At 44.3% G+C, this 21,083-nt stretch overlaps 1 long non-coding RNA gene across 2 annotated transcripts; it reads right to left on the bottom strand.

Moving 5' to 3' along the window:
- Positions 1 to 693: 693 nt before the first annotated feature.
- Positions 694 to 21,031, bottom strand: LOC123618804 (uncharacterized). 2 transcript variants are annotated; one of them, XR_012508944.1, is made up of 3 exons: positions 20,505 to 21,031; positions 14,624 to 14,778; positions 694 to 862 (listed from the first exon to the last, which is right to left on the bottom strand). It is a non-coding gene; the product is annotated as an uncharacterized LOC123618804 (long non-coding RNA). The 2 variants fall into 2 exon arrangements; XR_006727264.2 differs by lacking the exon at positions 694 to 862 and having other exon boundaries at positions 6,657 to 14,778; positions 20,505 to 20,766; positions 20,863 to 21,031.
- Positions 21,032 to 21,083: the final 52 nt, after the last annotated feature.

The raw sequence follows: 21,083 nt of genomic DNA, 5'->3' as shown, positions 1-21,083 counted from the left end.
CTGCTCAGCCATAAAAAGAATGAGTAATGCCATTTGCAGCAACGTGGATGGACCTGGAGATCGTCATTCTAAGTGAAGTAAGCCAGAAAGAGAAAGACAGATACCATATGAGATCGCTCATATGTGGGATCTAAAAAAAAATGATACAAGTGAACTTATTTACAGAACAGAGAGACTCACAGACACAGAAAACAAACTTACAGCTACCAAAGGGGAAGGGGGGGAGGGGAAATCAGGAGCCCGGGATTAACAGATACACAGTAGTACACATAAACTGGGCAAACAACGAAGTCCTACTGCAGAGCACAGGGAACTACATTCAATATCTTGTAATGACCTATAATTGAACAGAATCTGGAAAGAATATATATATACACACACACACACACACACACATATATGTAAAACTGAATCACTTTGCTGTACACTTGAAACTAGTACAACATTGTAAATCAACTCTATTTCAATAAAAAGTTGTTTGTTTTGGGAAAAAATTTAAAAATAACCCCTTAAAAGTGTACAGTTCAGCGACATTTAGCACATTCACAGTGCAGTGCGGCCATCACTCCGCCTACTTCCAAAATATTTCCAGCACCCCCAGGAAGCCCTGTATCTGTTAGCAGGCACCGCCCCCACCCCGTTCTCCCCACCCCGTTCTCCCCACCCCCCAACCAAGTGCCTGACAACCACTGATCTGCTTTTTGTCCCTACGGATTTGTCTCTTCTGGAGGCTGCGTATAAATGGAGTCGCTTACCGTGCGACCTTCCCTATGTCCGGCTCCTTTCACTCAGGGTCGAGTTTCCAGGCTCCCCACGGCACGGAACGTGTCAGTACTTCTGTGCTCCGTGGCTGGGCAGTCATCTGTTGCAAGGATAAAGTCCATTTCAGATATCACTTTTATATTTACGACTACAACAAGCACTATTTCTGCTATCTTTTAAAAAACTTTTTTGGCGGGGAGGGAATTAAGCTTATTTATTTAGTTATTTTAATGGAGGTCCTGGGGATTGAACCCAGGACTTTCTGTGAATGCTAAGCATGCGCTCCAACCACTGAGCCATACGTACCTTCCTCCCCTGCTTCTGATATTATTGTTGCAACTACTGGGAATGTTTGCAGTAGAGGATGGAGAACTTGCTGGAGAAGGAAAATGAATGAGCTTGGAGGGACACACGGGTGGGTTCAGATCCCAAATCCCTCACTGTCCAGGTCTGCAGTCCTGTGGAACTTATACCCGTGACGGGCCCCCAGTGTTCTTAGCTGCAAAGTGAGGATAACAATCTTCACTTCTTGAAGTTGTTTTTTTTTTATTATTTTTAAATTATGGTAAAATATATATAACATAAAACTTGCCATTTTAACTGTTCAGTGGCATTAAATACATCCACATTTTTGTGCAACCGTCACCAGCCATGCATAGCACTTTATCAGCTTCTAAAACTGAAACTCTGTTCCCACTAGACACCAACTCCCCCTTCCCCCATCCCCCAGCCCCTGGCGACCACCATTCTTCGGGGACAAAGGCTGTATTCTGTACCTTGATAGGGGTTTGGGTACCTGTCAAAACACAGAGATCAGTACCTTGAAGACCTGCCCATTTCCTTTCATTGTACGCACATTTTAACACAAGAGAAAAAAAAGGAAGGGACTCTAAATGAAGCTTGAACTGTAGGTAATCGTGCGCTTGCTGAAATACACAGGGTAGAGCATACTGACGTCTGCACCTTACTTTTAAAAAATTATTATTTATTACTATTTTGCTTTATCATTGTTTTATTTACTACATAACAGAGGTACTGAGGATGGAACCCAGGGTCTTGTGCATGCTAAGCACGCGCTCTACCACTGAGCTATCCCCACCCACCTGCAACTTCCTATATTTTTTTTAATTGAAGTCTAGTTGATTTACAATGTTGTGTTCATTTCTGGTGTACAGCCTAGTGATTCATATATATATATAATATGATATATTTATGCATTATTCCTTTTCATATGCTTTTCCATTATAGGCCATGCATTATAGGTCAATGCACCCCAGACACTCCAGACGGGCTGACGGATGGCTATGCGGTAAAACACAGTGAAACACCAGTGGCTGAATCCAGGTAATGCCTATGTGGGCATTCTCTGCAAAATGCTGTCAGCTTCTCACAATAACATGTGGGAGGGAGCACTCAGCCTGTGAGAGCCGTCTCGCCCGCAGGCTTGTGAGCCTCTTCAGTTACCAAGACAAGCTCTGGGCGCCTGGCGAGAGGCGTGTGGGAAGAGAGGTTTTATCTCAGGAGTCACCTGGATGGGCAGGCACAGTGGTGCAGAGAACGTGTGTCCTTGTCGGGTCTCCAAGTTGGGACCCGTTTCCCCTTTGGAAAGAGGCTCCGGGCCGTCCCCGAGTCTTTGCGGGAGGTCTGCTCTGCCTCCCTCTGGGGAGCCATCTCCACCCTTTGGGGTCGTGTGTTTCTAACACCCATTCCCATGTGTGTTTTTTTCCCGCACCACCGAGCAAAGCTTGGACAGCAGCTGGGTGCCCTACCGTTCAGCTCCGTGGAACAGGTGCACAGGGCAGAGTCCGTGGGAAGGGCGCGGGGCCTCCATGCTCTGTTCTCTGAGTGGACACTCTCCCCAGATCACCGCCTGTTCACCAGCCCGGAAGCTCTCCGAACCCCACCCTTTTGGGTTTTATGGAGGCTTCATTACATAGACAAGATTGATTAAGTCATTGGTCATTGGTGATTTTTTTTTAAGAATTACTTTTTTAAAAAATTGAAGTATAGTCAGTTGCAATGTGTCAATTTCTGGAGTACAGCACAATGTCCCCGTCCTGCATACATACATATATATATTAATTTTCATATTTTTTCATTAAAGGTTACAAGATATTGAACATAGTTCCCTGTGCTATACAGAAGAAACTTAAAAAAAACCTATTTTTATATATAGTGGTTAACATTTGTAAATCTGAAACTCTCCAATTTATCCCTTCCCACCCTCTTTCCCTGGTAACCATAAGATGGCCATTGGTGACTGATTCCACCTTCGGCCCCTCTCCCCTCCCTGGAGGTCAGGAGGGTGAGACTGAAAGTGCCAACCCTCTAATCACATACTTGGTTCCCCTGGCAACAAGCCTCCATCCTTAGGTGCTTCCCCAAAGTCACCTCATTAACACAAACCTGGAGTGACTGAAAGGAATTTGTTAGGCATACCAAGCCACCTGAATTGCTCTGATCACTTAGGAAATTCCAAGGGATTTAGGAGACTTGTGACAGAAATGAAGAAGGAGAACAAACATATGTATTTCTTACTATAAATCACAGAATCACAGAGTGGGCATAGGTCCTGGGCTCAACCCACCATGCAGTCCCACGTGGTGGGACTTCTCTTCAGGGAGTCAGGGCAAAGATGCTTGCCTCCTCTTTTCCTGCCCATTCTCAGAACTTGATTCCTCTAGTCTTCTCCTTTCCACAAGCTGGTCAACATCTTGGTAATAAGTTCCTTTTTTTTTTTTTTTTTTGGCCCAAACCAACCGGTCATTTTCTGTTGCTTGCAAACTGAGACTCTGAGTTGATACACGACCACAGATAAGACCACAATCACTGCTACTTTTTACTGACTAGCTTATTTAAGGGCTCATTGTATATAAAATGTTTCCAGGCATTGATCAACGCCTTTAGTCTGCTCAGGCTGCTGTAACACCATATTGAAGACCAAGTGACTTATGAACAAATATTTATTTCTCACAGTTCTGGAGGCTGAAAATCCAAGATCGAGGTGCTACCAGTTTCTGTGTCTGGTGAGGTCATTTTCTCTCCCTGCCATGGAAGGAAACCAGGAACAGGACCCTTATCAGAATTCAACCCGGCCGTCACCCTGATCTCAGACTTCCCAGCCTCCAGGACTGTGAGAAATAAATGTTATTGAAGCCACCCAGTGTCTAGTATCCTGTTACAGCACCCTGAATGGACTAAGACGGGACGGGATGACTCTCTGCTGAGGGACCTTCCTGCCTGCTGCTTCCCTGAACTCCACTCGCTAGATGCCACAGCATTCCTCTCTCTCCCAAGTTGTGACAATCAAAACTGTCCCCAGACATTTCCTGAGGTCTGTATTTGGGACTCTTCTGTTATTACTGTTGATTCCATGACTCTATGGTAATTATCCAACAGATTCCAGGGACTCTCCTATAATTACCCACCTGTTCCTAGGAGCTCCTGGTGCAATTATCCAGCTGGTTCCTAAGACTATGCCATGATTCCCTAGCTGAGTCCAGCTACTTTACACTCTTCCATCACTCTGTATAATTATGGGCCAGTTCCTAGGACCCTGCTATAATTATCTGGTCTTTTACAGAAATCTAATCATAATTACCCAATTTATTTTATTTACTAAGTAGAGAGCTAATTGAGGCAACCAGTATTTTAGCCCCTCTCTGGGTACCACAGATGTGGATGGAACTCTGATTCTGTATTGTCCTCAAAGAACTTATAGGCTTTTGGGAGGAGAGAAGATAAAACATTGTATTACCCAGAGAAATGGCATAGCGGGCACAGAACTTGGTGGGAACAGAGAGGAAGAACATCTGGACCTCCATGTACAGCTGTGTAGGTTGTACACTGCACAACTCTGCAGTCACCATCCCACAACCTCCATTTTGTGTGACGAGCCTTGTGAGACTTTCAGGACAGGCATCCAGGGGTCGGCCAGATACAAGTCCAGAGCAGGAGGGAGGATTCCTGATCCTTAGAAAGAAGGGGGAGGATTGCTGAGGATATTTGAAGGCTGCTGGGATGGCACAGCCCCAATGGGAGGAGTGGCTCAGCCTTCTAGTGGAGACTCAGGAGGCAGAATGGCTGATTAAGGCGTGTTCAACTTGGGGTCACTCTCATCACTTTCCATCTCACTTTGGGTAACAGCAGTGACTACGTGACTTGCTGCCTTCAACCCTTACCTCCCTCTCCCACTCCTCACTCTGCACCAGCCACACTCTTCTCCCCACTGCTATTCGAGTGAGCTGCACACACGCCCAGCCCCTGCCCCTCCGCTGCCGCCCTCAGCCGACCACGAACCAGCTTCCTCTCTCCTTCTCATCCTTGCTCAGACGCCACATGCTCAGCGCCTTCCCCGACCTCCTTATAAACATCGCAGCCTGTTCCCACCCTCTCAGGGAGGCTGGATCCCTTGGACCTGCCCTCTTTCTCATTTTTTCCAAATCGCTTTTCACCTTCTAGTAGACTATGAATTTACTTATGTGGATGGTGTATTGTCTGTCTCCCTCTGCAAGAATATAAGATTCTCGAGGGCAGGGATTTTTGTTTATTGATGACCAAGAGCCTTGAACAGTGTCTGGCACACAGCAGAGTATCAACAAATACTTATTGAATGAAGAAATGAATTTGTCAGATTAAAAAGCATTTTTCCTTCAACGTGGAAGGAAACTTCTCCGCTGCGGCCACAAGAGGGAGCCCAAGATACAAGTTAATTCTTTGCAGCCCCAGGTGGGTGGTCTCTGCCTCTGGGCCTCCAGGACCAGGGCCAGGTGACCCCCGACTACACATGTCCTATTTCCTTGGGGAGCCTCCACCTCCCCATCTGTATTCAGAGATGCAAATGCCTAGAATGAGCTGCTCTGGAGAACAAAAGGGACAGAAACTGCATGAACTTTAGGGAGACTTAATAAGGTTACAGCCTGTGTCCAAACTCATCAAATGGTAGACCTTAAACATGAGTAGATTTAAAAATATATATATAACAGTTATTCCTCGGTGAATCTGTTAATAAAGAAATAAAATTTTAAATTACATTGAACAGTGTCGGGGAGGGGCAATATTTCCCCTCGACCCCTCGAGTTCTTGTGGCTGGACCACAGATGGATGGTGGCGATGGCTGCACAGCAACGTGAATGGACTGAATTCTACTGAACTGCACACTTATAAATGGGTATGATGGTACCTTGTATGTTGTGTGTATTTTACCACAATAAAAAAATGAAAAAAAAAGTGGGTAAGAAAGAGGCAACGTACAGCGGTTCTCTTTGGAGCATAACGTGGGTAACTCTTATTCTCTTCCGTGCACTGCTCTGTGTTTTCCAATTACTTCACAGTGACGGGAACTGACACTAGTCTTAGGGACAGAGATCTTGGTACATTAACAGTTCTCATTAAATCTGTACCCTCGGCTCCCCACAGGTAACATTTATTTACTCACTTACTTATTATCAGAGCATCACACGCCAGCGGGAAAAGAAGCACTTCCATGAATGGACTTGAGACCGTTCATTGTCTCTTTGGGAAAATAACGCATTTATGTTCCTCACACAATATGCAAAAGTTAATTCCAGCTGAACTGAGAAACTGAATGTGGGAAAGGAATGCTAGGAAACCCCCCTTTGGTCCTGGATGTTAGAAAGTTATTCTTCCGTAGTATGTTCTAACTATTTAAACAATCAAAAATACTCTTTAGCAATAAAAACATAAGTAATTAGATTTTGAAATTAAAATTGAAAATAAAGTATATTTTTAAGATTTAAAATAAGTCTGAAATATCTTGGATGATACCATAAAAGTTTACCCTCAGAAGAAGTGTAGATTTCCATCATAACTATGCAAAGATGCTCAACTCTACTAATAACCAGAGAAATGCACATTAAAACACCAAGGAAACATTTTTACAAAAGAGAGGTAGACAAGGAGTGGGAAAAAAATGGCGAAACAATGTGTTAGCCATTTTGAAAGCATAGGGAGATGGGAAGGTCTGACTGAGAAGGGAACGTTAGAGCAGGACTGGAGGACAGGAAGGGGTGAGGGGCCGGCTGCGGGCAGCTCCGGGGGAAGAGCATTCCAGGCAGCGAAAATGGCAAGTGCAAAGGTCCCGAGGCAGACGCGCGCACGGTGCATTCTAGGCCTGGCAAAGATGACTGCGTGGCGGGAGCAGGGCTGGCGAGGGGTGAGCGGGAGGAGATGCAATGACAGCAGATGCGACTGAGATGGCAAAGCCCTGCATGCTTCAGAGCAGAGGAGTGATGCAAAGTGGCTAGTTTGGGATGCATTTGACTGCCAAATTGTCTTTTATTATCAGCATGCTTTATTCCATGGCATCGGAATTGCACTTTGGAAAGAGATTCTGGTTTTCTCTTTTTTTAATTGAGACACAGTCGACACACCATAGTGTGTAAGTGTGAGGCGCACCACATACTGATTTGGTACATTTCTACTGCAATCTGGTTGCCACTGTAGCGTCAGCTAACCCCTCTGTCATGATACATAGTTACATTCCTTCTTGTAGTGGGAACTGTTGAGATCTAGTCTCTTGGTAGGTTTAATTTTAGAATACAGTTTTTATGTCTACATTCAGTACACTGCGCATTAGATCTCCAGGACTTATTCACCTACTGCTTGCAAGTTTGTATCCTCAAAAGCACCTCTCTCATTCCCCACCTCCCAGCCCTTGGTCACCATTATTCCTCTGTTTTTATGATTTTGCCTTTTTGGATTCCACATATAAGGCGTATCATACAGTATTTGTCTTTCTCAGTCTGATTTATCTTACTGAGGCGGGAAGCCCCATAAAAAGACCGGCAGGACCCCCAGGCAGGGCCACTACTCTCCTGCTGGCACCATGGGTTCCCTGGCCCAGAGGCTCTCTCACTTTTTGCCTCTGAAACGGCTTACTTACCCCTAAAATTCTATTGGTTCCCTGAGCTCGCTCCTGGTTCGTTGTTTCCTTCTCTCCTGATTGGTTATTTCTCTCCCTCCTGATTGGTCCATTTCTGCAGAGCTTGTTCCTGGTTGGTCAGCTTTTGTTATACCTTGTTTGCATGTGATGTTGTGGGGAGTGGACTGGCAGCCTATAAAAGTCTGTGGGTCCAGAGCTTGGAGTGTTAAGTCATCTGGGCCCAGTGGCGTAATAGACCTGAGTTCTCCAACTCCCGGAGTGCTGCTTGGTCTCTCGCCCTGATCCAGGTTGCTGTCACACCTGAGCTGTAACGCATTTTTTTATGCAACATTACCTAACATGATGTTTTCAAGATCCATCCAGGTTGTTGCAAATGGTTGGATTTCGTTTCTTCTAATGGCTGAGTAGGATTCATAAATATCGCCCATCTTCTTTATCCGTTCATCTGTTGACGGACACTTAGGTTGTTTCTGTATCTTGTGCATATTGTAAACACGCTGCAGTGAGCACAGAGGTGCAGACACCTCTTTGGGATCCTGTTGTCATTGCCCTTGGATAATTACCCAGACGTGGGATTGCTGAATCACACAGTAATTCTATTTTTAGTTTAGTTTTGTTTTTTTTACATTTCTAGGCTAACTTTTATTTTTTATTATATTTTTATTGAAGTACAGTCAATTTACAATGTGTCAATTTCTGGTGTACAGAACAATACTTCAGTCACATAGGAACATGCCTACTATTTTTAGTTTTTTGAGGAATGAGAGATTCTGGTTTTCATGAAAGCACCAGTGCACGTGGAAATGGAGCCAGCCTCTTCAGGTGAGCTGCCTTCAGCCCTCTCGCGGACAGCCCTAAGCGGGTGCCCAGGCGTCATCCTGGCACTTCTGTTCTGAGGGCTGGCAATTAGGTGCTATGCACCGCAGACCTTCCCTCTCAAAGGAGACAGACCGGGGTCTCCCTTGACAGCCTCCTCCCAGCTCTGGGGACTGGAGGTGGACAGGGAGCATCTCTCTCGATGAAGATGCTCTTCTCAGTGGAGGCCTTTGCCCAAAGCCACAGTCCTATTTTATCCCATAATTTCCCAGGAATAACGAAACATTCCATAGGAATCAGCTCTTGGCTAGCTTATTTTCGAATCTTTTCAGTCAATTACTGCTTCATCTTTTGTAGGATCCACCTTTTTCTTTTAACAGAGTTTTGCTGTCAAGGCAATGATTTCCTAGAATGACAGCTGTAACACGGGCCTCTCATTTTCTCTCATCTGTATCTGCCCAAGTTCCAGAAACGAGCTTGGCCGGCATCCCCACTGCCTTGGCAGCCACGGCCGTGTCCGCCCGTCCCCAATTCTCAGAGGAACTGTTACGTTTAACAGGATGACACTGCTGCTCAGTTGAGATCAGACCAAAGTGGGGAGGTTAGAAACAAGCAGGGCGGTTAGGGGGCCCTTGCAGTAAACCAGGTGGCGGCTGATGTGGTTCAGACCAGAGTGGTGGCAGAGGCGGTGAGATGAGACTGCAGTCCTGCAACTCAGTCTCTCTCTCTCTCCCCCTTGATGGGACTCCAGTCATACAAGTGTTAACCCTGCCCACCACGTCCTATACTTGTCCTATACATGCCCGTGACTTCATTTTAGTTTTATTTTATTTTATTTTATTTATTGAGGTGACTCATGCCCTTTTTGGAACCTTTATTCTCTAGTCTCTCTGTGCCTCTGTCTGGCTATGTCTCCTGAATTGTGTTTCACTTCACTCTTTTTTCAGCTGAGTCCAGTTTGCTATTAACCCCATCCTCTGAGTTCACAATTTCAGCAACTGCATTTTTCAGTTCTAGAATTTCCATTTGTTTGCTTTCATATCTTCTAGTTCTTGGTCGAAATTCCCCATCTTGCCGGGCTTTTGCTTGTACATGGCAGTTGCCGTTACTCAGGGCCCCGTGTGGTCTATTTCTGTTACACGCTTCCTTTCCTCCGGGCGTTTTGGGCTGCCCTTGACCGCACGCTGCCTTGCCGCTTTTGACGGTGTGCCCACAGTTCTGTGCGGCGCTGTCGGGGCTGCCCTGCCGCCCTTTGTGGCTGCCCTCCTCCAGAGGGGGTGCGCTTTTGCTTCTGGCAGGCAGGTGGGCTAGAGACCAGGCCTCTTTATTTAGAACTGGGTTTCTGGCCTTTTGAGGTCTTGCTCATACTCAGTTCACCCTGTGCCCAGGAAGTGGCCCTTCAGGGTCCCAACCCAAAGCCCGGGTGTTCATGGGGTCCTTCCGCCACGGTGGACCCTTCTGCGTGCTGCCGCGAATTTGAAGCTTTTGCTTAAGGAGATGGCCAAAAGCTCCTTTTGGCTCTTCAGTCTCTTCTCTGCTGCTTTTACGTTCAGAGCCAGTAAACCATCAGTGTCAAACCACCCCCGGATGATGAATTCCCCTCTCTTTGTTTCCTTCCCCTTTTGCGTCTTCAAACCGTAAATTCTGCCTGCTTTGGAAGCCCGCCAAGGCCCACAGACAGAGGTTCTTTATATTTTGCTTCATCGCGTTTATTTCTTTATTTTTGCAGTGGGAAGCAGTTGCATCTAAAACAACCTAGTCAGACATTTCTTGGAACCAAGCTTCCATCAGCGTTTCTTTCGAGACCACTTTCCAGTCTTGAATCCATGCATTTATTTAAATTCTTACAGTCATGATCCTGCCCTAAGCAACTCATCTCTCTCCTGGCCTGTCTACCCAGTTTTTGTTTTCTTTAGTAAATATGAAAGGCATGCTTATAGTATGCATTATTGGTAAATATAATACAGCAACGGTAGGCGGGAACATAGGATCTTCCGAGGTGGAAATCCAGCACCGCCTCTTACATGACACACAGCACTCATCAGGTTAGTTAACACTCTGAGCCTCAGTGTCCTCATCAATAAAACGGGTCTCATAAAGGAAACTCCAGAGTCTCGTGGGAATTAAGAAAACTGTCCGCATGGAGGGCTCAGAACAGTGACTGGCATAGAATAGCGCTCAGAACATGTCAGCCGTTACTTTTACTGCCTCCTCCGATTCTGTCTCCACGAAGTGGTCATACGGGTCTATTTTAGACGAAAAGTCTGATTATACTGGGCTTATGTTTAAAACCTTTCCCATCATCCCAAAGATAAAATCCCAAATCTTTACATGGACTTTACAAAGCCCTACACATTCAGTCCCGACTGGAGCATCTCCTCAATGTTTCCCCATCTCTGATACTTTTGGAATTTTGTCAATTTCTCAGAACCAGCAAAATTATGTCCTGACTCGAGGCTTTCACAAAAGCTGTGTCCTCTGCCCAGATGCCCCCCAGCTCTCGCTCTGCCTTCCCATGTTGACGTTCATGGGTCCTCACACTCCTCCTTAAATTAGCATCATCGGGAGGGGGGCTTCCCTGAGGTCTGCAGTCAAGGTCATGTCCCCTTTTCACAGTCAGAGCCATTTTTTTTTCCACCTGGATAGAGACATCGATCTTGAGCTTTGGGATGAATATTTCACTGCAGTTCAGGAAAATGTCGAAATCACCCATCCTGTTCAGGGCAGCTGACAATTCAAGACTTTGCCACAGTCACTATGGCAGCCAAAGCCACAGCTGGTGATTTTGGGTTGGACACATATCTGGAGGCTGCCCATTCTCAGGTCCTGCCCCGTCCCTGCGCTCAGAGAAAGGGGGAAATGAAAGGCCATGTGGAGTCCTTCACAGGGTCAAGAACAGAAGGAGGGGGAGAGGAGGAACCAGCACCTACTGCCACACGGCCAAGTTGCTCTCTCCTGGTCATCCACGACAACTTCCCTCAGGCTCCCCAGGACTCATGCTGGTTTCTGGAGGGAACGGGGTCCCTTGAGTGTCTCTCGGAGCCCCAGTTCGGCTGGCTCCCTCTAGTGCTGAGGCATCAGTCAGCCCAGGTGGTGCATCGTTGGAGGGGTGTGAGGACATGCTTTTTTGCTATCCATGCTCCTGCGCATTTCTTCTTCAAATTACTTTCCACGTGGGGCGGAGTGGTCTGGCTGCTCCCGGGAGAGTGTGCTCCTCCTTTCACAGTGGAGCAGTCTCCGTGGGAGGCGGCCACCCACAAGGGCCTTTATTGTCTAGTCTCCCTTGTGTCTGCTTGTGACCACAGTGAGTATGCAGAGCCAAGAAATCTGGGCCAAAATAACACGTGTCACTTCCAGGCCAGCAACTTCTACAGGTGGACGCAGCCTTTGTACCTCTCTGTTTCCTTTGGTTGGAAGCAGAGGGGCATCGCCCAAGAGTATGGTGGAGCCACAAATGGGAAGAGGCTGATGTTCCTAAGGAGGAAATTCAAATTCTGCCCAGGAAGACCCACAATGGTCACTTACGTGAGTGAGAAACAAGCTCCCTTTGTGTTAAGACACTGGTGTTTCAGGGTTGGCTGGTTACAGCGGCAAGCGTTACCCTCTCTTGTATCACAATGGTAGTTAAATAATGGACAATTATCTGTTTGATTCTGTCCCCTCCTCAGATGGGAGCTCTGCTGAGCACGGGGACCACATCTGTTTTGTTCATTCCTGTGTCCCAAACACCAAGCACATGACAGGTAATGAGTAAATATCCTTCGAGTGGCTTCTGAAGGAAAGGAATTCATAAGGTCACGTTTATGAAAGTTTATAGGGAACTTGTCCAGGGGTTCTGAGACTGCGGAGAGGATCAGAGAGAGACCTCATTCCGTCTGACTTCTAGCCCATGCTCTGCATTTCTTGCAACATTTTAACAACCAAGTTTCTACTACACACCTATCCAGAGCAGCCAAAGTCTAAGACACAGACAACATTAAGTGCAGACAAGGATGTGGAGCTACAGAAACTCTCCTTCACTGCTGGCGGGAAACACAAAACGGTATGGCCACTTTGGAAGATCGTTTGGCAGTTTCTTAGGAAACTAAATGTACTTACCATACAGTCCAGCAATTGTGCTCCCTGGTGTTACCCAAATGCGTTAAAAAGTTATGTCCACACAAAAACCTGCACACGATGGAAGCAACCTAAGTGTCCATCAACAGATGACTGGATAGAGAAGCTGTGGTATATTTATACAATGGAATACTATTCAGCCATAAGAAAGAATAAAATAATGCCATTTGCAGCAACATGGATGGACCTAGAGATCGTCATTCTAAGTGAAGTAAGCCAGAAAGACAAATACTGCATGTTCTCACTTATGTGTGGAATCTTAAAAAAAAAGAAAGAAAAAAGAGGACACTAATAAACTCATCTACAAAACGAGAAACAGACTTGCAGACATAGTAAACAATCTTATGGTTACCAGGGAAAATGGATAGGAAGGGATACATTTGGGAGTTTGAGATTTGCAAATGTTAACCAGCATATATAAAAATAAATAAAAAAACAAATTTCTTCTGCATAGCACAAGAAACTAATTTCAATATTTTGCAATAACCTTTAATGAAGAAGATTCTAAAAATGAATATACGTATATATATGCATGACTGGGACATTATGCTGCACACCAGAAACTGACACATTGTAACTGACTATGCTTCAATAAAAAAAATAACCCTGCACACAGATGTTTATAGCAGCTTTTTTCATAACTGCCGAAACTTAGAAGCAACCGAGATGCTGTTCAGTAGGTGAATGGATAAACAAATGGGATGGCCCATCCAGACAGTGGACTATTATTCAGTACTAAAAAGAAATGAGCTATCAAGCCATGAAAAGACAGGGAGCAACTTTAAATGCTTTTGTCAAGTGAAAGAAGCCAATTTGAAAAGGCTATGTATCATATGGTTCCAACTATAGGACATTCTGGAAAAGGAAAAACTATGGGGACCCAGAAGGATCAGTGGTTGCCAGGGGCTGGCGAGGAGGGAGGATGCCCAGTGGAGCAGAGAGAAATATCAGGGCAGCGGAACTACTCTGTATGACACTATATTGGTGGATACATGTCAGGACACATTTGTCCGAACCCGCAGAACGTACCACACCGGGAGTGAGCCCCATGTTACTGTGGGCTCTGGGTGGTGACGGTGTGTCAGTGTGAGGTCAGCGGCTGTAACAAGCACACCTTCCAGGCGCCAGCGTGTTGGTGGCGGGGGAGGCTGTGCGCCCGTGGGGGCAGGCGGCGTATGGGAAACCTTGGTATCTTCTGCTCAGTTTTGCTGTGAGCCTGAAAGTACTCTAAGAAATACAATCCATTTATGAAAGGAACCAAGCTACCCATCTGAACTTGGTGCTGAGTTGTGGATGGTGTCCAGGACAAGAGAGCAAGGATTTGCGAAGCAGCTGGGACATCTGTTTTCCTCTAAAACACCCCTCGTCACTGCTGGGGTTAGCGGGCGAGAAGAACAAAGCTCAAGGAAAGGAGTTACTTCCTTTTGTGTGTGTGTTTGAGAAAATCAACAAGGAAACTCAAACACACTTGGCGTTAAACATTGGGACTTCACACCGTACAGGACCGTCGAGTCGGGCTGTGTCTGCACAGGCTGGCCCCTGATGGGACGTGCGTGCCTGTCCAGGCGCCCCAGCCCCGCTCCTCCTTGGGGAGCCTCCAATGTGACAAGCATCTGTGGACTGATTTCTCCCCCAGGCGCTATGGATCTGCCCTTGCAAGGGCTTTCAGACGCCACCGATCGATGGTGAACGGTGAATCCTGCTATGAACGATGGGCTCCCTGTGACACCCTGGGGCTTATGATCACATGTGACCTGCCCAGCCAACCCCAGTCTCCTCTGCGGGCTCAGACAGGCTGTTTTAAGCTTTTCACCTGAGTGGTGGTATAGGAGAAGCACACGGGGTTCTCGGGGCAATAGTGACACAGAAAGACCCTCCAGACTCAGGGGGACAGAAGGACACCGACAGAGACAGAGAGAGAGGAAAAAAGGAGAAATGAACAGAATTTGCAAGATGCCCAACAGTCAGGGACCAAGACTAAGTGAGACGGGGGAGAGAGCGAGCCACAGACAGAGACAGACGTACTGACAAGGAGACATCTGCTGACTTCCAGGTACCGAGGGTGTGTTTGGAGCTGCTCCGCCCGGCATGGCGCCTGCTGCCCGCAGGTGGCTGTCGAACACCTGACCCAAAGCCCGCCTCAGTCAGGATGTGCTCCGGGTGTAAAACATACTTTGGGTCTGGAAGACACAGGGCGAGAGAAGAGTATGAGTCATCTCCTGGATCTTTTATTTTATTTTTTTCTCTTCTAAAGATTCTTTAAATTTAACTATAGTCAGTTACAATGTGTCAATTTCTGGTGTACAGCATGTCCCAGTCTCTCTCTCTCTCTCACACACACACACATACACACACACATATATATACTCATTTTCATATTTTTTTATTTTTTCATATTTTTTCATTACAGGTAATTACAAGATATTGAATATAGTTCCCTGTGCTGTACAGAAGAAATTTGGTTTTTATCTATTTTTATATAAGGTAGTTAATATTTGCAAATCTCGAACTCCCAAATTTATCCCTTCCCACCCCACTTCCCCTGGTAACCGTAAGATTGTTTGCTATGTCTGTGAGGCTGTTTCTGCTTTGTAGATGAGTTCATTGGTGTCTTCTTTTTTCTTTTTTTATTCCACAAATGAGTGATATCATATGGTATTTTTCTTTCTCTTTCTGGCTTACTTCACTTAGAATGATGATCCCTGGGTCCATCCATGTTGCTGCAAATGGCACTATTTTATTCTTTTTTTATGGCTGAGTAGTGTTCCATTGTATAAATACACCACAGCTTCTCTATCCAGTCATCTGTCGATGGACAGCTTGTTGATCATTTTTTTACATCGAGAAGATAACACTTTTAAACAGATTGGGTTACATGAAATGTGATTATAATTAACGTCCACCAGTTTCTTTCTGCTTCTGTAGTGTGGCTGCTGGACACTTAAAAATGCCTATGTGGCTAGTATTTGTGGTTTATATTGTATTTTTATTGGACGGCGCTGGTTTAGAGAGCTGACTGGCCACCTTAACACCCACAATCTTTGTAAAGGAGACCCCAAGGGAAATGAACACTTCCCCTAAAGCAGACTCCGAGACAGTCTCTGGAGAGCGTGTGACCAAGAGGCATTATTCAGAAACCTGGTGTGACCTTTTCTGTCTGTCCCAAGAGGGATGAACTGACACCCCATGTCTTGCTTAGCAGATCGTGGCTAGACTGAATTCCCTTAAATTTTGTGACTTCAACACTGAAGAAGGCACCTGTCACAGTGGTTTTTCTGAGAATGACCTCTCATGTCACTGGATCCTAATGAGTTTTGGACCCTGACTTCATGGTCATGGGGGCTGGAACAGTGCAGAAGACAAAAACAATAAACTGGAAGTTAGGTAAATATATCCAAATGGAAGTGCCCAGAAGAGGAAAGTGGAAATCCAAGGGAGAAAGCATGAGGCTTGTGGAATGCAGGAAAAAGTTCCTTCAGATGATTAATTGGGGGCCCAGGAGTGAAGAAGAGAGAATGAAGAAAAAGCAATATTTGAGGAGGCAATGACTTAGAAGTTATCCAATTTTACCTCATTTAAATTTTATTCAATTTAAAAAATATTTTTATTATTTTTATTTATTATTATTACTATTGTTAATGGAGGTACTGGGGATCGAACCCAGGACCTCGTGCATGCTAAGCATGCTCTCTACCACTGAGCTATACCTTCTCCCCCTAATTTTATCCAATTTTTAATTATCCAGTGTGATCCATTTTTGTTTCTCAAATGGGATCAGCCATCAAGCCACTGCTTCCAGAAGCTCAGAGAAACCCAAGATGAATACAAATTAGACAGCGTTTAGTGTTCCAGCATGAATTTATCCAAACTTTAAAGGAAAAACTAAGGCCAATCTCAGAAAAATCACTTCAGTGAGGGAGAAGAGAGAATATACTTTGTACCTCATGTGTTTGTCTATTTTTTTCTCTGTTTTGAGACATAATTGATATATAAACATGGCATAAGTAGAAGGCGTACAAAGTGTTGATTTGAAACACTGTAACAGTTCACATTGATTACCGCTATAGCATGACCACCTCCATCCCATCACACAGTTGCCATTTCTTTTCTCTCATGGCTGAATAATATACCTTTGTATAAATATACCACATCTTTATCCATTCATGTGCTGATTGACACTTAGGTTGTTCTTAGGTTGTTTCCACATCTTAGCTATTATGAATAATGCTGCAATAAACATGGGGTGCAGATACCTCTTTGAGAGCCTGTTTTCATGTGCTTTACATATACGCTCAGGAGTGGGATTGCTGGATCACATGGTAATTCTATTTTTAATTTTGGGGGGAAGACCTATACTGTATTCTATATCCCATTTTAGAAGGCTAGTAAACCCTTGATCTCGAAACCCAATTAAGGACATTACATGATAAAATATTACAAACCAATCGTGTTCAAAAATCCTTAATGAAAATGAGCAAATAGTATAGTTATATGAAAATAATATTTTATAGCCAAGTGGGATTTATACAATGTAGGCCGGATGACTTAATATTTAAAAGTGACACGCACATTTGTAAAGCGTTCTGTATTTTTAAAAAATTTTAAAAACTAAAAATGCATCAGTATAGCTTGCCTCAATAACGGAGGAAAAACAGGTTATTTGCAGAGCATATGAGAGATTCTGAACACATCTAACAAAATTAAATGGCCATTCACAGTAAACAAGACAAAACAGAACAAAAAATCAAACCTTGGTGAGATGGATGGTGCACTGCCTTAACCTGGCAAAGGCTATACAAGCAGCCCCACAAAGAGCATCGTTTTAAGGCTGAGCTCTCGCTGTCATTGTTCGCATTCAGCACTGCACTAGCGCTCCAGGCAGCACAGGTGAGCGAGAGAAGGGAACAAAAGCACTGGAAATAAAGTAAAACAAACTGCCGCTGCTCACAGAACACACTGTTGTGTCCACGTAAAACCCAATAGAGTATGCAAGCTATCAAAATTAATACATGAATTTTGCAAAGCTGTTGTACAGAAGGGCAATTAAAAACTCAACTGTGTTTCTTCAGATCACCAAAAAAAAGGATAGAAAATGAAATTTTTTTTAAAAAAACCTATCACATACACAACAATCTGAAAACATGTAATAAAAGCAATAAATCTAACGAAGGACAGGTAAGACCACCAGACTGAGCTACAAAATTGAGAGAACTTCTGAAGCTCTGGATAAATGGAGAGCAGAAAGACTCACTATTGTAAAGGCACCGATTTACTCCCAAAAGGAGCCTGTGGACTTGATGCAACTTCAGTAAAAAGCCCAGGGAGACTTTCCTCCCTAGACATACTGAGGCTGAAAGTATCAAACGACATCTTGAGAAACAGAACAAAGCTGGAGGCCTCACTCTGCTCGGTGTCAAGCTTTGCTATGAAGCTAGAGTGTCTGGGTCTGTGTGTTCTCGGTACACAGACACACAAACTGAACTTGAGGAACAGAAGGGGAAGGCTGGGTACAGATGCAGCCAGCAGCCTGCAGGATGACCCAGAACACCAGCAGCCCCGCGGGGAAGGGATGGTCTTTCCAATAAGCTGTGCGGCTCTATGCACAGCCAAGATGTGGACGCAACACAAACGCCCACCGACAGGTGGCTGGGTGAAGAAGCTGTGGTATATTTACACAATGGAATACTATTTGGTCATAAAAAATAGAATAAAATAATGCCATTTGCAGCAGCATGGATGGATCCAGAGATCATCATTCTAAGTGAAGTAAGCCAGGAAGAGAAAGAAAAATATCATTCACTTATATGTGGAATATTAAAAAAAAAAAAGACACAAGTGAACTTGTTTACAAAACAGAAAAAAACTCACAGACATAGAAAACAAACTTATGTTAACCAGGGGGAAAGGGGATGGGTGAGCTTGGAGATTTGCAGATACTAATTACTATATATAAATTAGATAAACAAGTTTCTACTGTACAGCACAGGGAACTATATTCAATATCTTGCAGTAACCTATAATGAAAAAGAATATGAAAATGAATATATGCATGTTCATATATGACTGAAGCATTGTGCTGGACACCAGAAATTGACACAACATCATAAATTGACTACACTTCAATTTAAAAAAAAAAGAAATCTAATCCAGTAAATTTTGCTATATGAAGCAGATTTCCACATGAAAAATATATCTGCACCCTTGACACACATCACACATACACACACTCCCCCCTTATTATTTCTGAGGACTGAGGATATAAACCTAAAAAGTCCGTCTGTAGCTCTGGGAGGAATGCACAGGAAACGCCTCCACACTCTGTAGCAGCACTAGCACGAAATATAAAATAAGAATTAGATAAACTGGGTTGTAATAAAGTTCAGAAATTCTATTCTTCAAAAATACATCAATAAGAGAGCGAACTTCAAATTTAATTTAAAAAGAAAAAAAAAAAAAAGAGAGTGAACTTCAACCAGACTAAAAGCAGATATTCACAGTGAACATACCTGATGAAGGACTCACATGCATAATTAGAAAAAAAGAAAGCTTCCTATTGTTTAGCAAAAAAGAAAAAAAAGTGAACCCAATTTTTAAAAATGAGGAAATGAGAAAATGACTCAAGAAGACATTTCACAAAAATAAAATGAATATTCAAATGACCAAAAACCATATGAAAATATTCTCAGCTTCATCAGTCACCAGAGAAATGCAAACTAAAACCACAAGAAGACACCACCGCCCATAACAGCACGGCTACAATAAAAAAGTGAGACACTTGAAGAGGTGGTGAGGACGCGGAATAACCAGGACGCTCATGTGCACTGAGTACTGAGCGATACACTCTGAAAAAATGTTCTGAAGCACCTCCTAAAGTTGAATAAATGCACGGCACCGAACACAACAGTTACACTCCCAGGTTCACTCTGACAGAAATGCACGTGTGTGCTCAGTACTAGACGTGTGTTAAGCTATTCAAAGCTGCACTAGCTAGCGTCTCCTGATGCCAAGCAAACACCTGCTAACCCGAGGCTGGATATGCCCGCTGTGGTGACTTACACAACAGAACACCCTCGAGCAACTGGAGTGGAAGCTCTCCAGCTCCCTGCGTTACTATGGACACATCTTACACACATTTGAGCAAAAAAAGCCACACACGCACCCCTCCCAAAACACTGCAGAGAACGTTCATGTTGATGTAAGGAACCAAAATAAGCAAGTTTAATCCATGCTATTATTACAAGTCAGCACAGACACTGTGTTTAGAGAGAAGTTACTGGAAAACATACGAATGCTCAATTTGGGACAATTCATCAGGCTGTGCATTTGACACGCACACTTTTCATCTTACTCTTACGTTAGTCAACACACACACACACACACAGTGAGACACATCAGAGAAAAACTGCTGAAACCCAAAGACAAATCTTAGAAGCACTGAAAGAAAAAGGACACATTAATTTCAAATGAGCGGCAAGAAGATTTACAGTTTTTGCAAGAGAAATGATTAATGCCGCATTTAAGTGCCAAAAAACCAAAACCAAAAAACCTGCCAACCTAGGACTCTAGAACAGCAGAAAACACTCTTCAAAATTGGAGGTGGAATAAAGACATTCCGGGCGACAAAAAAGTATATTCATCACCAGCAGAGGGGTGCCAAAAGAATAAAAGTTTCGGGCAAAAGGAAAAAAAACATCCTGATGGAAACAGAGACACGCAGGAAGGCAGGAAGGACAATGGACAGGGGTAGACATTTGAGTAAAATCGCAGGTTTGAAGGATGACTTCATCGTTAAGGAACAGGTCAGAACATGGGCACATGCTCACTCTACTCCTGATTTCAAAAATCATTTTGAAAACTATCTGTTAAAGTTACAAAGTTGAAAATGACAACAGACACATACACCTACCATACATGTACGAGTGTGGTAGCGCTGTGTTTACGAAAACGCGAGGGGACTTTGAAGGCGCGATTCCAGAGGTCGGCTACGTTAGGTGGGGAAGGAAGGGAGCAGGCTGGCGGATACCAGACATAGGATTCTATCCGTCTTCTAGTTCTCCTGCAGGCTTTTGATTTCACAGTTTTTCTTTCCATGTTCTGTTTAATTCTCTTTAAAGTGGCCTTTGGAAATCGCCCAGCAGTGTGATGACGAAAGTGTAACGGTCAGCTCTCTGAAAGAAAATACCTGATTTGTAGCATCTGTCAGTTTCCAGGGTGCAAGTACTCGGAGTGGCTAATTTCAAGTTCCCAAAGTGACATCACTGAACCTGCGACTGGGAAGGGCTGTTTACAGTCAGGCGTCAGGAACTGGCTTGAGCTGGCTGGCTCCTCGCGTCACGGCCTACAGAGTTCAGTAAGGTGAAACTGTATTAATCTGAGGGCCTGGGGCTACAGGGCTGTCTTTAAGAAAATAAAGTTTAGAAAGAGGAAACAAGAGGGAGGGAGGGAGGGACAGAGAGATACAGAGATAGAAAGAGAGAGAGACAGA

This window comes from Camelus bactrianus, chromosome 9 (assembly GCF_048773025.1).
Source record: "Camelus bactrianus isolate YW-2024 breed Bactrian camel chromosome 9, ASM4877302v1, whole genome shotgun sequence".
NCBI lineage: Eukaryota > Metazoa > Chordata > Mammalia > Artiodactyla > Camelidae > Camelus > Camelus bactrianus.
Note: the sequence above shows the minus strand (reverse complement) of the source record. Positions and strands in the feature narration are given on the sequence as shown.